Raw genomic sequence first — 16,468 nt, forward strand, 5'->3', positions numbered from 1 at the left:
TTTTACATTTCAGAAAACACTTTTACATTTCAGAAAATCAACCGGAAAGGGAATGTACCAACGCCGAGGCTGACCCGGAAGTCAGCCTCAGGGGCTGCATCCTTCGAAGGCTGTATTTGTAGGCTGATTACGTTACAGCGCGGCGACGAAGGCTGTCCCAATTCATGAATCATGACTCCCTCAAATGCGGCCGACAAATGTGTCCTTATTTTGCCCGATTTGAAGGATGGGTCGTGAGTATCCTTCGCGGCTCATCAATTCCTGTCATTCATTGCGGGTTTAAGCAGATTGGTCAAGCAGGGGAAGCCATGGCAGACCATAGCAGCAAAAGCTGTGAGTAAATTGTGGAAAATTACACTTTCTGTGACACAAATTAAATTCTACAATGTTTTTAGTGCGGGAATATAACTATGTAGACGTGAAATATCTGCTTGATTTATCTAGACATCGCTTAATTTCAAACGTTGTCCAAAGTGTTCGGAGTTTTCCGGCGTAGTAACTGGCTTACCTCGCCAGCCCTACCGGCGGGGGGCGAGCTAAACTTGGAAATATCTGACCGGACTCCTGGCACTAAGTTCCCACTGGCAGTCATCACAGTGAACGTTTAAGACAAGTGATTTCTAACAGTTTATGTTATTATTTTAATTGTTACTGAAAATCGATTTAACATTTCAGGTGATATTAAGGTTGACCCGAATAAATGGACAGTTTTATGTAATCCAACTGTATCGCTGGAGAGTGTGATTGAGAATAAATAAGCTTTTCAATATTAAATTTTAATGAAGAAATGTGCTATATGTTTTAAAAGTTTATTTATAATTCAGTTAGCATTATAATTTCTGATTCCAGGTACACCCGATGAGGAATACACCAAATGTCAGTAAATCTCAGTAAAGAAGTGAAAAGTTAGAAAGAGCTTGTTTTAGACATTTGCATAAAAATATTTTTATATTTTCTTCAAATTAAGACAAATGTCAAATTAAAAAAGGCTTTATTTTTGCCCTGATATTAAGCAAGATGTTTTTTTTTTTTGGTGTATTCATATTTGTTTTAGGTACAAAGGGGCAGACCGGCCAGTTTATTAAGCTCAGGGTTGAGAACCACCACCTTTTTACTGTAGCTAAAAACTCAAGCCACCGTGGCTTGGAGGTACAATAACAACATTCTTTGCAGTCGATTTCTGTCCAGTTTCAATAACTTCTATCTTTCTAACTTTCATAAATATCCATCCAGTGATTAACATACTTCTTTCGGTTTAGGACAATTCTGGAGAAGATGGACCAATAGGGGAAGGTCACCCCCCCTTTGCAGGCCAAAACAATGTGGGACAATTTGAAAAAAAAAAATAATTTAGAGTATGTTCATGAATTGGGACAGCCTTCGTCGCGCGCTGTAACGTAATCGGCCTACAAATACGGCCTTCGAAGGATGCAGCCCCTGAGGCTGACTTCTGGGTCAGCCTCGACGTTGGTACATTCCCTTTCCGGTTGATTTTCTGAAATGTAAAAGTGTTTTCTGAAATGTAAATTTGTTTTCTGAAATGTAAATTTGTTTTCTGAAATATACATTTGTTTCAGTACTTGTAAATGTGTTTTGCACCCCCCGGCCACCGTAAGGAACCCCTGCACGTCTGCGTTTCTTGCAGCGGGAGGAGGACGCGGGCCCCACTGCCAAACCAGAGCGCACAACCAGGGGAGCAGGCGGAGAACGGCGACGAAGGGGACCTGTCCCCGGAACTGGAATCGCCAACCTGGATCCATCATTAGCCGACTGCGGCACTGACAGCCCTGCAGACCGACGCAGTGACTTCTCCGCCTCCCGAGACAGGAAAGTAAGGAGGTCAAAGCTAGCCTGATGCTCCTCCGCGAGGTCCGTTGTTGGCGGAAAGATTCTGTCATGGTTTACTTGATATTGGACCCCAGAATGCAGAGGAGCAGGCAGCGTGATGGTAAGTGAAAAAAGGTTTAATAACAAAAACTCACACTCAGCAGGAGGCAGGAACAAAACAAACGGGCAGACAAGACAGGCATGGCATGATCAAAAAAACAAGACTTGGTTTGAAAACAAGACATGAGCATGAGAACTAGACATGAGCATGAGAGATGTTTCCGCCAAGACTAAACACAACAGGTGTGAATATATGGCGTGAAAACCAGGTGGAGCAAGGAGACAAATTAACTTGAAGCAGGTGAACTGAATAAACTTAATTAACAGAACAAAACGTGACTGGAACAAAACAGAGACTCTTGAACACAAACTAGAAAAACATGAAGCAAAAGCATAACCAGATCCGAAAACCAAACTTGACAAAACAAAGAGGACAAAACAAAAGCATGACCAGGAAAATAAACAGAAACATGATTCAAAACTTGAACAGTGAAAAAGATAAGGAAAAAACCCGAAACCAAAAACCAAACAACCCTAAATCATGACAATTATATTATCTACATATAAGATTCTCATGAAAACAAGTATTGGAGCATTTCCTATTCCCAACAAGCCCTAAAGGAAATTGTTTTTGATTGTATGGGTGCTGACAACAGAGTGAAAGGATGTAGAGATGTGCTTAACACTTTCACCAGGTCGGCTGAGAGAGCTAATACCACAATCAAAAAACAATTGGCTAAAATTTGTGCTGATACAAAAATGAAGTGGCTGGATGCGCTGCCCTTGGTGATGTTTTACATAAGATCATCACCCACTGATCTCATAGGTTTAACTCCCCATGAGCTGCTGACAGGAAGAACCATGCCCTGACCTTTTCACCTCCTCTCTTCAGTCGGGGTGTGCACCCAGTTTGGATTCACAATTGCTCAACAATTTCAATCTGCTGTGAAGTTTTTGTCTGATAACACACAGAAGGTTCTAACCAAAGAACCAACAGGAGAAACAAATGGAACTTTGGATTAGGACAAAACTAAGTTAAGCAGATCATATAGCAGGAAGGGAGAGCCATCCTCCGAAGGAAACCTCAGAGAAATCAGAAAGCACCTGAGGAAGAACATATGAATAGGTTCGATTGGGTATCTTTTGACTTAACATTTCATTTCCAGCTAACACATCAAAAATATGCTTGTGAAACTAAATTAATTTATTCCATTAACCAGAACGTCATAAGGTAAGATTAACTCATCTTTTTGCTTTCAACTAACAAAATACAATGATGTGGAACCTGTTTCATAAATTTTCGAGTGGGCTGGGTTACTTCAACAGAGGGAACGTGATAAAGAAATAAACAATAAACATTCTACTTGCTGGGTTAAAGCTTGAAGGAGTATGTACCAATAATTTGAAAGGAGGTCAAAATCAAAAATCACAGAGGGGAGAAGGATTACTAAAGTAAAACTGTGTGAATAATCAACAAACAAATGTGTACTTTGTGAATTTGGGAAATTGTGGAATAATTTGCATGAAGGGTTAAAGGAGTGTTCAACTATTTAATCAATTCAAATAACTTCTTGAATGGAAATTATAACTTTCTATGTGCTTCAGAGTTACTTATTTTTGGATGATGTTGTTTCCAACTTAGATTGTAAATTAACTTTATATAAGGCCTTGAAATTTTACTTGCTGTTCAACAGAACTGATTTATGGGGAATAATTGCTTTGGGGGTGACTACCTATTGACTGGACAGGAAAGATGTGCCCTGGTTTCCCTCTCCATCCAGGATGCCCTGACACCGATTGGCCTACTTCGTCAGGGAGAACCTTTCAGAAAATGTGTTTTTGAATTTGATATGTCTGCTAGAATACAAACTGCTTCCTGTTAGAACAGACTCTAATCTTTTAAATGACACCAAGGCAAAACCGGAGAGACAGCTGAAGGCTGTGTAAACAGGATGTTGAAATTATTTCTTGTCAAAATAGAATAGCTTTGGATATGATCCTAGCAAAAGAAGAACAATTGTGTGGTGTTTTTGGAGAGGCTTGTTGTTATTTTATTCCCAACAATTACAGCACCAGATAGATCTCTGACGAAGGCCCTAAAAGAATTGCAATCACTATCCATCGAATTAAAATCGTACTCAGGAATTGATGAACAATTCACGAACATGTTTGAGACGTGGTTTGGAAAATGGGGAAACCGACTGGTGAGTATATCCACGTCATTGACTGTTGTGGTGATCGCAGGTTGTGCATGCCATTGTGCAACGTGTATTCGAGCTCTCATCCTTAGGTGCATGACTACAACCAATGGCTCCGTGGACTCAGAGGGGATTGGGAGTACCAACTGCCTATTAGATTCTGATGGTTAAGGGGTCGGGCCCCTAAAATCATGGGTGTAAGAAAGAGGGGGCCGTAATAAGGCTCACAGGATTGACAGAGGATAACCCATAAGTCAAAAGGGGGGCTGCCGTCTGACCAGATATCCTTTACAGTGATTTTGTTGACTTAATGAATAATGTTGATATTAAAGGAATCAGAATACTTGATTTAATGGTATGAATGCTGTATCAGATAAGTTAATGACTGATTGATTATGTGAAATTAGTAAGTTAAGCACATGTCATGAATGAAAGTATTAATAGAACCTCGCAGGTTATTTTTGATTATGTGTTCACCTCCCCATAGGTTGATTTTTAGGACATGTGTTAGGTAATAAATGGAGGCTGCTTTAAAGTAAAACGTTTTCTAATGGTGCTAAACTGGTACATTGTTCTTGATCATGATGAAATATTTTTGACTAAGATCCATTTGATTAAGCCACTATGTGGCCTGCTTTAATGATAATAATAATAATAGCAGTTGCTAATTACCTACAATTGGATGTAATCTGCCCGGTATGAACATATGATTCTATATTCCATTTTAAGACTAACCTTTTTAGGTAGCTGAACCTGCCAAAGGACGTTTGGGGATGGATGTTGCTCAGAGGGGGAGTGAAGATGGACATGATTTACATGATGTTAGACAGAATTTTCTGCTGTGCTTCAGGCTGTTGTCCATTGGAGTGCCAGATATAAAACTACACGTGACCTTCTTTCGGGGCTCTTTGTCATCCTTTCACAGTCGGCGGCAGTCCGAGACGGGAGCCTCAGCGCTAATCTCTGTAATCATTCCTCTGCCTAATTTAGATTAAAGGAGCTGAAAGTTAGAAACAGTTTGAGAGTCGTTCATTTAAGAGTCGGTGTTAGATAGAGTTTGTGATCGCTTCTGGGGACCAAGGACCGGAGGAACTCAGAGACGTCTGACTGCCAACAGGGTACGGTAGCTCAGACATAGCCTAACACAAAGTAATGCATGCTTATAAAGTACAAAGGAAATTATCAAAAATGTTTTCAAATAAAAATTTGAAGAGTGTTAGGTGCATATGTAAAATATAAAAACCCTTTGAATGTAGGGGAAAATATGATGCTGCAGCACCCTTTTGCGGATGATGGGTACATCTCTGGACAAGTCGCCAGTGCATTACAAGACAAGACAGAGACACACAGGACAAACAACTATGCATTCACACACTCTGACCTAAGGGCAATTTAGAAAGGCCAATTAATCCAAAAGTCATGTTTCTGGACTGTTGGAAGGAAGTTCTCTCCAGTACAGTGCGAGGGAGGTCATACTATCTCCATGCAGAAGACCCCAGGGCAGGATTTCAATCCTTTACTGCAAGACAATAGTGCAAACAACTGCACCAATGTGGACCCTACAAACAATTGAATGACTAAAAACAACTAATGTTGCACATTATATCATATCTGAATTTCAAGATGAGGGTTCTATAGCTGCACGCTTATGCTTGTTGACCTGCTAGAAGGTGATCATCAGACCCAGTCTCATTTCTTTTGCAGCCTCCAACAGGTTTTCTGACAGTCTGAACTGCTTGCTATATCCTCCTGAAGAAATCCATCCCCACAATATAATGTAGCCACGCTAGCACATTGATTATATGGATAAGGGTGATATGCAGTGTTAGTTTTCCACTACAGATCGGGTTTTGTATGTATTGCAGCCATCTGACCTTAGCAATGTCCTCCGCATGTTTGCTATGTCCCCTACATGGCTTTAGCATCTTGTAGCTTTTACTAAACAGCAGCTATGTTCTGGTGACTTTTCCACAAATCCCAATAAAATAAATTGAAGTTTGTGATTATAACATGACTTAATGATAAAATTAAGTAGACAAAGATTTTTTATCTCAGACGGACTTTGAACTTGCACTGAAATTAGAGTAATTGAGGAATAAAAGTCCAACGCAATAGGTCCACTTCTGGCAAATACCTGATTCATTGAAAGCAGGGGAAGAGTTTTATTTGGTAGAATAAAACAAGGAACAAAATAAAGATGAAAAAGGAAGCATTGAAAGTTGAACATTCAACACATGCTGAAAGATTTACTAGTATGTGTGTCATACCAACAAAGTCTTAACAACATGCTTTCCTGCGTGTTCTCTTTTCACACATTAACAAACACACACATTCTAAGCTCAGGTCAAAAGCCTGGGCTCAGGGGAACAGTTGTATTAGATGCCAAACAAAACAAATGTAGATGTGGTTAATGGCTCTCTGATGAATTTCTCTTGTCCAGGATTCACACCTTCTTGTGTTGGTGCCAGATGGTTGCCAACTACCGTCTCATTGGAATTGTTCCAATCAAAGGTGTCAACAAACTAATGTGTTCCACAGTAAACACTTGATGTCAGTGCCACACATCAACTTCGATGCCATCTATGTGAACAAAAACATAATGAAACCTGTTATATTTTTAATGAGTGGGAAAGTTCACAAAGGTCTGTTTCCTTCTCCAGTGGTAACAATTAGATTTAATGCCAGAATATTTTCTTTTAATTAAACTTGGTTAATGAAACTCAAAACGTTGGTTTGTCTGTGTGTTGTACCTGACACACTGCCTTTCTAATAATGTTAATGTTAAGATGGTACACTCACCAGCTTAATAAGATAAGTATTAGATCTCCAGAAGGATATGTGATATAGATATAAAGTGGCATCAAAAATCTACACGCCCCTGTTAAACTATCATGTTCTTGTAATCTAAAAGTTAGAACTATTATAAATGCTTACATTTTTTTAAACACAAGTGGCCTTTATTTTTTATCATTTTCAAAAGTGAGCTGACAGAAGATGGGATGAAGAGGGGGGGAAGACATGCGTCCACAGCCCGGGACATGACAGCCTGGTTGAAGACTAAGGCCTCCATACATGAATCGCACCCCTAACTCCTGGGCCACCACCGTTTTCTCTTTTATGTTGCGGAACCATTCCTGTTAAAAACAAAGACATCAATTAGGGGAATCAAAAATAAAAAACTACAATAACTTAGTTACAATAATGTGCACAGGCCTAAACTTGGCTGAAACACCAACATTAATTAGGCCCAAGCAGAAAGACTGTGTTAGGAATAACCTTTATTAATATGCTCATAGCTGTTTTTCCCATTTATACTATAGTGAAATAAAATATAAGTTCTAATGTTTCCCTTTTGTTACAATAGGATAAGAATGCTCATAGACATACAGTACAAGGAGAAATGGCCAAAGGATTGTCATAAATGACCTGAAGCTGGGGCACTGGGGTTGATAGTGGAGCAGCCGGTATAACTGGTTTGATTAGAAAGCTACAGCACACTTAGATTAAGGATGGACACCCGCTACTACACAATCTAACAGATAGACACAACAATGGTGACACAGAGTCTACTGATAATCACTGAGGGAGTGCACATCCATTGCATTGGAGTGCCAGATATAAAAACTATATGTGACCTTCTATCGAGGCTCTTCGTCATCTCTAACAGACGGACGGTCCGAGACGGGAGCCTCAGCGCTGATTTCTGTAATCATCCCTCTGCTTTAACTTAGATTAAAAAGAGCTAAAAGTTAGAAACAGGTTGCTCACAGTGGTGGATAAAAATAGATTTTTTTGGACAAAAATCCTCTCCGGTATCAGATGCTGTACAGCTGGCAGTATTTTTGCTGATACTTCTTTACTTTTGGACATTTGTTGTGATGCATCAGCATAGCAACAAGATATTTTTTTTTTTTTTGGTTTATTTTACAACCGGGAGCAGCTGATTAATAACTCAAATATTACTTCAACTACAACCCTGAATCCCAGATGAGTTCATTAATGTGAGATCATTAGGAAACAAGTTGGATGAACTCCAAGGACAAAAGACACAGAGTATCAGGAATGCAGTATTATGTGTTTCACTGAGATCATATCCATGCAGGATCATGGTTTCTGGTGATTTTAACCATCACCGCAGCATCTCTGCCAGGCTTTGTGACCAAAAGAGCAGACAGAGATTTAAAGAGGAGTGGCAAATGCAAAGGAGATGGACTGGCAGTACTTGTGATGATGTCATCCAGGACATGTTACTGTAAAGTGTCATCTATGCAGTCCAGATATTGAACATTTCCATTCATATTATTTACCCAGAGAGTTCACCATTGTTATTTTGGCTACAGTTTAAGTTCCACCTTTAGCTGTTGCCGAAACTGCATGTGATGTCATCAACTTAGTTGTTGCTAAGCTACAGACACAAAACCCCATGATTTTAACCATGCTTCACTCTCTGCTACACTTCTAACATTTCAACAGTTTGTCAGCTGCTCTACCACAGAAAACAAAATGTTGGATTTGTTTTATGCACATGTCAAGGACTCAGACATCTCTAAAGCAAGATCTCCTCTAGGCAAATCAGATCACCAATTTCTTGCATTGAAGATGGTGGCAGGGGTTTGTCTTGTAACCGGTGGGTTGCCTGTTCAAGCCCCCGCTATGTCTGACACACCCGCCTTGCCTACTTATGGTGGTCAGAGGGTTCAGTGGCACCTATGTATTGCAGCCTCACTTCTGTCAGCCTGGGGCACTGTAGCTCACCACTGTCAGTGTGGGAATGTGTGTATGAATGGGTTGATGACTGAATGTAGTGTGAAGCACTTTGGGGTCTCTGCAAATTTAATAAAGAGGCCATTTACCAATGCCATTACTGAATTTGCAACAAGCTATGTAATCTTCACTGTGTATAACATTATCCCCACCAGAACAGTAAGATGCTTCCCCAATAACAAAGCCTGGATCACTGGGGAGTGTCCTGAACTGAAGGACATGCTTAACAAGAAAAAAAGAGCCCTCAGAGACAGGGAAAAATTGAGGAGTAGAAGGATTCAAGCAGAAGGACGATCAGACCGATGGATGTTTGGTTAGAGCCAATGAACTAAACACATTGTTCAATAGGTTCAGTTCAGAAACAAGCATCCTCCTCTCCTGCTCACAGCCAGACATGCCACCCTCCTTTGACCTAAAGCTTTTCTGTCACACCTTAAATGTTTTATTTTCCACCTCAGCCATGGACCCTTCTGCTTCTACATGTGTTTTTCTCGAGATGTCCAGTGAAGAGACAGGTGGAAAGACTGAACTGGAATAAGGCTCCAGGTCCAGATGGTGTCAGCCCTGGAGTCCTGAAGGCCTGTGCAGAGTAGCTCTGTGGGATTCTGCAGCACCTCTTCAACCTTAGCCTGACCCAGAGGAAGGTTCCAGTGTTGTGGAAGACATCATGTCTTGTTCAGGTACCAAAGAAAACTCACCCATCAGTCCTCAATGAATATAGACCTGTTGTCCTGACATACCACATCATGAAGGTCCTAGAGAGACTCCTGTTGCCCCACCTGAGTAAGCAACAAATAAACTATCAGGACCCCCTTCAGTATGTTTATTGCTGTGGAGTTTGAGTTGAAGATGCCATCATACACCTATTTCAACAAACCTACTGTTATCTGTACAAAGTCAGTATCACTGAGGTTAATGTTCTTTGATTTCTCCAGTTCATTTAACACAATTCAACCTGATTTGCTTTATCAGAAACTCCAGATGACTCAAAATAAACCAGATAAATGTAGATTTTAAGAGAAACAAGTATAGGTCAAACACTATTTCCATTGTGGGAGAAGAAGTGGAGTTGGTGGAGGAGTATAAATACCTCGGCGTTCACCTGGACAACAGACTGGAGGGAATATGCAACTGTGAAGCCATCTACAAGAAGGGACAGAGCAGACTGTACTTCTTCTGGAAGCTTAGGACTTTTGCTGTTTGCAGCAAGATGCTACATATCTTCTATAAGTCGGTTGTGGAGAGTGTGATCTCTTCTGCCATCATCTGCTGGTGTAGCAGCATCAGAGCCAGGGACTTTAGAAAGCTCAACAAGCCAATAAAGAAGGCACACTCTGTTCTGGGGATTCCTCTTGAACCTTTGGAGATCTTTGGGCAACAAAGGATTCTTAAAACGAAGAACATCTTCATGAGACTGTTGTTCAACAACAGTGTATTTACATATGCAGATGGCGCCGCAGATGGTCGCCTCGGCGTGTTGGTGCGCATTGTTTTGTTTTGTTTTTTGCTTTAAAACGGTCTTCTGTGATGGTACCCGGAGCTCTCTCACCAGAGAAGAACTCATGAACATCAGGGCTACTACACCAGAGGAGTTATTTCCCAGTTTTCTGCCTACTGCTCTGGAATCTTTGGACATTCTGGTCAAAGGTGCGCTCACCTTTGCTCACGTGGTGAAACGCCGGAAGAAAGGGAAACGGACTGGGGTGCTGGTACGTCTTCGCCAGCGTGGACTACGAACACCGTTACCTGGAATATTTCTCTCTAACGTGCGCTCACTTCCCAACAAAATTAAGGAACTACAACTGCTGTTGGGGAAAAACAGGACTTTTATTCATCGACAGTTTTGTGCTTCACGGAGACGTGGCCGTGTGGATTAATACCGGACTCTGCGCTGCAGCTGGCAGGATTCCAGCTCTACAGAGCGGACAGAGACACGGAACTCTCCGGCAAAGCGAAAGGTGGAGGAATCTGTTTCTACCTCAACAGTGGTTGGTGCAACGACGTGACAGTGATTCAGCAGCACTGTTCTCCAGACCTGGAATCCTTCATCATAAACTGTAAGCCTTTCTATTCCCCCCGTGAGTTCGCTTCGTTCATCCTGGTCAATGTTTACATCCTGCCGCAACCTAAAGTGCAGGTCACACAGCGCATGCTCGCCGACCAGATACTGAGTGTGGAGCGGACCAACCCGGACTCCTTAGTAATCGTCGTTGGTGACTTTAACAAAGGTAATCTCACCCACGAACTCCCCAAATATAGACAGTTTATTAAATGTCTGACCAGAGAGGACAACATTCTGGATCACTGTTACACCACCATCAGAGACACTTATCTCGCCGTCCCACGTGCTGCACTGGGCCAATCCGACCACATCATGGTCCACCTGATTCCTGCATACAGGCAGAAACTAAAGCTCTGCAAACCTGTTGTGATGACGACAAGGAAGTGGAGCAGTGAGGCTGTGGAGAATCTCCAGGCGTGTTTAGGCTGTACAGACTGGGATGTGTTCAGGACTACTACAAACAGTCTGGACGAGTACACAGAGGCTGTGACTTCCTACATCAGCTTCTATGAGGACAGCTGTGTACCATCATGCACCAGGGTGTGTTACAACAACGACAAACCCTGGTTCACAGCCAAACTCAGAAGGTTAAGACTGGATAAGGAAGAGGCCTTCAGGAGTGGGGACAAAGATATATACAGAGAGACGAAGTACAAGTTTGGTAAGGCAGTGAAAGAGGCCAAACGACTGTACTCTGAGAAGCTCCAAAACCAGTTCTCAGCCAACGACTCTGCGTCTGTCTGTAAAGGGCTCAGGCAGATCACCAACGACAAGCCGAAAGCCCCCCACTCCATCAACGACCGACGCCTCGCCAACGACCTGAACGAGTTCTACTGCCGCTTTGAAAGACAAAAGGACAGTCCTACAACCATCCCCCACGACACCCCCCAACAGCTGCAGCCACAATCCACCACCCCCACCTCCCCAACCACAAGAGGGGCCTTGACACCTCCAACCCCCACACTGAAGTTCCCCCCCACCAGCCCCCTACCCATGCTGGGGATGGCTCTTTCTATCCAGGAGAGGGACGTCAACAACCTCTTCAGAAGACAGAACCCCCGGAAAGCTGCTGGACCGGATTCTGTCTTGTCAGCCTGAAGCACTGCGCTGATCAGCTGTCTGCAGTCTTCACAGACATTTTTAACACCTCACTGGAGACATGTGCCAGCCTGCTTCAAGTCCTCCACCATCGTCCCTGTTCCCAAGAAGCCAAGGACCACAGGGCTTAATGACTTCAGATCCGTCGCCCTGACCTCTCTGGTGATGAAGTCCTTTGAGCGCCTTTTGCGCCTCTTGGACCTCCTGCAGTTTGCCTACAGAGCCAACAGGTCTGTAGACGATGCAGTCAACATAGCCCTTCACTTCATCCTGTGGCACCTGGACTCCACAGGAACCTACGCCAGGATCCTGTTTGTGGCTTTCAGCTCTGCCTTCAACACCATTGTCCCTGCTCCAGAAGAAGCTCTCCCAGCTGAGTGTGCTCGACTCCACCTGCAGGTGGATCACTGACTTCCTGTCTGCCAGGAAGCAGCGCGTGAGGCTGGGGAAGCACGTCTCTGACTCCCTGACCATCAGCACCGGTTCCCCCCAAGGCTGTGTTCTCTCTCCTCTGCTCTTCTCCCTGTACACCAACAACTGCACCTCCAGTCACCAGTCTGTCAAGCTTCTGAAGTTTGCGGACGACACCACTCTGATCAGACTCATCTCTGATGGTGACGAGTCCGCGTACAGATGGGAGGTGGACCATCTGTTGGACTGGTGCAGCCAGAACAACCTTGAGCTCAACACTCTAAAGACAGTGGAGATGGTTGTGGACTTCAGGCAGAACCCAGCCCCACCTGCCCCCATCACCCTCTGTGACTCCACAATTGACACTGTGGAATCATTCCGCTTCCTGGGAACCATCATCTCCCAGGATCTCAAGTGGGAGCCAAACATCAGCTCCCTCATCAAGAAAGCCCAGCAGAGGATGTTCTTCCTGTGGCAGCTGAATAAATTTAACCTGCCAAAGACTATGATGGTGCACTTCTACACAGCCATCATTGAGTCCATCCTCACCTCCTCCATCGCCATCTGGTATGCCGCTGCTACAGCCAAGGATAAGGGCAGGCTGCAGCGTGTCATTCAGTCTGCTGAGAAGGTGATTGGCTGCAGTCTACTGTCCCTCCAGGAACTGAACACCTCTGTGACCCTGATGCGGGCAGGGAAGATTCTGGCTGATCCCTCACACCCTGGTCACAGACTCTTTGAAACTCTCCCCTCTGGCAGGAGGCTGCGGTCCATCCGGACCAAAACCTCATGCCACAAGAACAGTTTTTTCCCATCTGCCACCAGCCTTGTTAACAAAGTCCGGAAACCACGCTGACACTCCTCCTTTCCTGTAACTTGCAACTCTATGCGTTACATCAACGCTCAGCTTGGACTCCTGCTTTACTTGCACTGCCATACTTGCACAATGATCACCTGCACTGTTGTACCGCTCTGGCATCCTATACTGCTCTACATTTACTCTCACTCACTTAAAACTGTGCACATATATTTATATTATATTGTAGATATGTTTATACTGTTTAATTTGTATTGTATTGCACCGACTACGCCAAAACAAATTCCTTGTATGTCCAAAAACGTACTTGGCAATAAAGCTTTCCTGATTTTGATTCTGATTTTGTCAAATGCTTCTGCAGATCTGCTGTAAGACAGACCGCTACAAGAGATCCTTTCTGCCCACAGCCATCAGCATGTTTCTTTTTTTGAAGAAACCTACATAATATGAGCTACAAGAACATTTAATTTTCCTTTGGGATTAAAAAAAGTAATTTTGTATTGAATTAAAGTCCTCATGTGTTCACATCTGCCATCAGTTATAACAATTTTGATTAACCTTAAATTGTAATATTGAGTGAGACTAGGAGACTCTAGTGCAGGCAACCACCAATGAGACAGGGAAAAAATTCAACAAGTTTATCATTAGGAAGTGGGTCAGAAAACTGAGGAAGAGATGAGCGTGAGTTATGGACAGGGACGTGCACAGATAGACACGAGGTGTTGCTAGAGCACCTGCTCTTTTATCCTATGGACAAAAAGTGCCCTCCTGAAATCTTTTTTATTTTTTACAGTGTATAGTGAAGGGCCCAAGGTAAAATTTCTGAATTTAAAGGTTTTTAATACCAGTGCCCCACGTTTTGAAATTTTGATCGACAACCACCTCCCCTCCCCCCTCACCAGCACACATCCGTGTCCCGCCTCGTGTGTCTCTCAGCGGAGACGGCTGCGTGCAGAGCGGAGAGGTGGACGTGCACAGGTGCAGCTTACCTCTTCTCTCCTCTCCCCTCCTCCCCTCCGCCGTCAAATAGAGCCCTGCCCTGCAGACAGGCCGGCTAACCATCCAGGTAACAAACAAAACGAATATACTTGCTTCCTAAACTTTGGATAAAAAAAATTAAAACTTCAATTGCCACCATTTTATTTAAACAGAACAGGCCAATAAATGGCATACCTTAACCAGCTAAGTCTTCTATGGCCGCCACCAGGCGCCAGGAGGATGTCTACAATTTAACTGTTAAATTAGAAGAAATAAATAAATTCAAATCTATCTCATAGATGTACGCATTACATTTGCTATAATGGTCCCTGATGACTTCTGTTTGACTCATGTTTTTTTTTTTTATTGCCAATACGGCCAAATGAGCTGGTTAACATTATTAAATGTAGGGCATCTAGGCTAAGTTGTATTCTTTACTTTTTTGTGTGTAAAAATTATGATGTGATTAGAGTATTTTAAATAGCAGACATCTTATCAGTTCTCAGGACTTGTAATCACATTCATTTTTATTCTCTAAGAATAATTTCTGTCATATATTACATTGGCTACATGCAGAAGTATAGATGATTCTTCTTATGATCGTATTCTCTGCTGTTGGTTTCATTTTGACTATAAAGAATTTATAACTTATTTTCTGGGTATGGTTGATTTACACTGTAGAATGGTCACTGGTTACTCACATTTCTGAAGATAACTCATTTAGTGTGACCTACCTGGTAAATTTGGCAGTGTAACCTGCTTTGCTACAACATATGGTTATTTGGTGCAGAAGACATTTTGTGTTAAAAGTACAGAATGATATAGTCAAGACAAACACGTTGTGCTCAGTGTGTAAAAAGAAAATAATGAAGGATAACGTAAGATTCAAATTTGACTCAGGAAGTTCATGTTGTGAATCAGTAATCGAACTTTAAATCAATCTATGATCATTTTGTTGCCTTATTAATTTAAAGAATTTTGTAAAATGCATCCCGGTTTGAATTGTGGTGATTTTCCTACAGGACAGTTTGTTTTGTGGGTGCTTAGTAATACATATAAATTATGTTCATGTTGTGCCTGTAATAAATCTCACACTACAAAGGCAACCAACAACTCCATGTGCCGCACAAGGTGCCCTTTTTTCCCCCTTGAACACCTGCCCCCCAAAATGTCTGTGCACGCCACTGGTTATGGAGGTAAGTTAATAGTGGTTTTGTGGTGGATTGAGAAGATGCTTACATGGAGGTGGATAAGGGTGTTCCGGGAAAGGTGAGTACGCCACATAAATTGAGATTGACAGGTTAGCATGAGGTGCGTGGAGTTCCTTCTAGGAGGTGAGTGGTGTTGGAGGATGGACAGGCAGAGCATTGAGCATAAGCTGTGATTCTCAGGTTCTGAGTTTTTCCTTGTGCTTGCTGGTCCAGGAAAACAAGAGTAGGCTTCCAGCAGTGATAAATACACTCACGTATTTATCTACCAGACAGAAGACGGATCGAAGACGGGTAAACCAATCCAAGGTCTTCAGAGCAGTAACCTTAGGGAAAATGAGCACAGCCAAGGTAAGAATCTGTATGACTAAGAAAAACAAGCAAAACTCTGAGTTGCTCTGTTGGGCTGATTACCACTTTAATTGAGCAAACAATCTGACACCTCCTCCTGGTTTCCAGCAGCTTAATAGCTCTCTCTGATTGCTTTGTGATGAGCAACAGCTGTGAGGTTACACCTGCCTGTCACACCCTGTGGAAAGAGGTGAGAGAGAAACTCCACACAACACACTCCCAACCTGTGCCTAGCTCTGTGACCTGACATAAATAAAGTTCATCTGTTTTTTTAGGATGTCCTGACATTTCCTAATTTCCATCCTTTAGCAAATCTTTTGAGGGAAAATCTGCTAGGTACCTCTGGCACAAAAAGAGGACAACATATTACCAAAAGAACCCTGTATTCACCGTCAAACATGCTTTGGTGTTGCTTTTTTGAGAAAAAAGTGGGCATTTTGCCATGGAAGGTAAACTGAATAGATCCAAATACCAACCATTTTTGACACAAATCCTTTAGTCGCTTTCTAGAAAGCTAAGGATGAATCATCACAGTGAGTTTGAGCATACATCCAAATCATCAAAACAATGACTTCATGAGAGGAAAGAAGTGAGCTGAAAAGAACTGTGGATAAGAGATGTCCTCACAGTCTGATTGATAAGGGAAATTCCTTTCAGCTGTTTTGGGTAAATATTGCTAAGTCAAGATCTGGCA

The 16,468-nt window shown here is 42.5% G+C and overlaps 1 long non-coding RNA gene across 2 annotated transcripts; it reads right to left on the reverse strand.

The window, feature by feature from the left end:
- Positions 1–6,227: 6,227 nt before the first annotated feature.
- On the reverse strand, positions 6,228–15,914 carry LOC124871884. 2 transcript variants are annotated; one of them, XR_007039140.1, is made up of 4 exons: positions 15,838–15,914; positions 15,455–15,749; positions 7,020–7,219; positions 6,228–6,665 (listed from the first exon to the last, which is right to left on the reverse strand). It is a non-coding gene; the product is annotated as an uncharacterized LOC124871884 (long non-coding RNA). The 2 variants fall into 2 exon arrangements; XR_007039139.1 differs by lacking the exon at positions 15,838–15,914 and having other exon boundaries at positions 15,455–15,824.
- Between the last annotated feature and the right edge of the window lie 554 nt (positions 15,915–16,468).

The sequence above is a fragment of the Girardinichthys multiradiatus genome, chromosome 7 (assembly GCF_021462225.1).
Source record: "Girardinichthys multiradiatus isolate DD_20200921_A chromosome 7, DD_fGirMul_XY1, whole genome shotgun sequence".
NCBI classification, from domain to species: Eukaryota; Metazoa; Chordata; class Actinopteri; order Cyprinodontiformes; family Goodeidae; genus Girardinichthys; species Girardinichthys multiradiatus.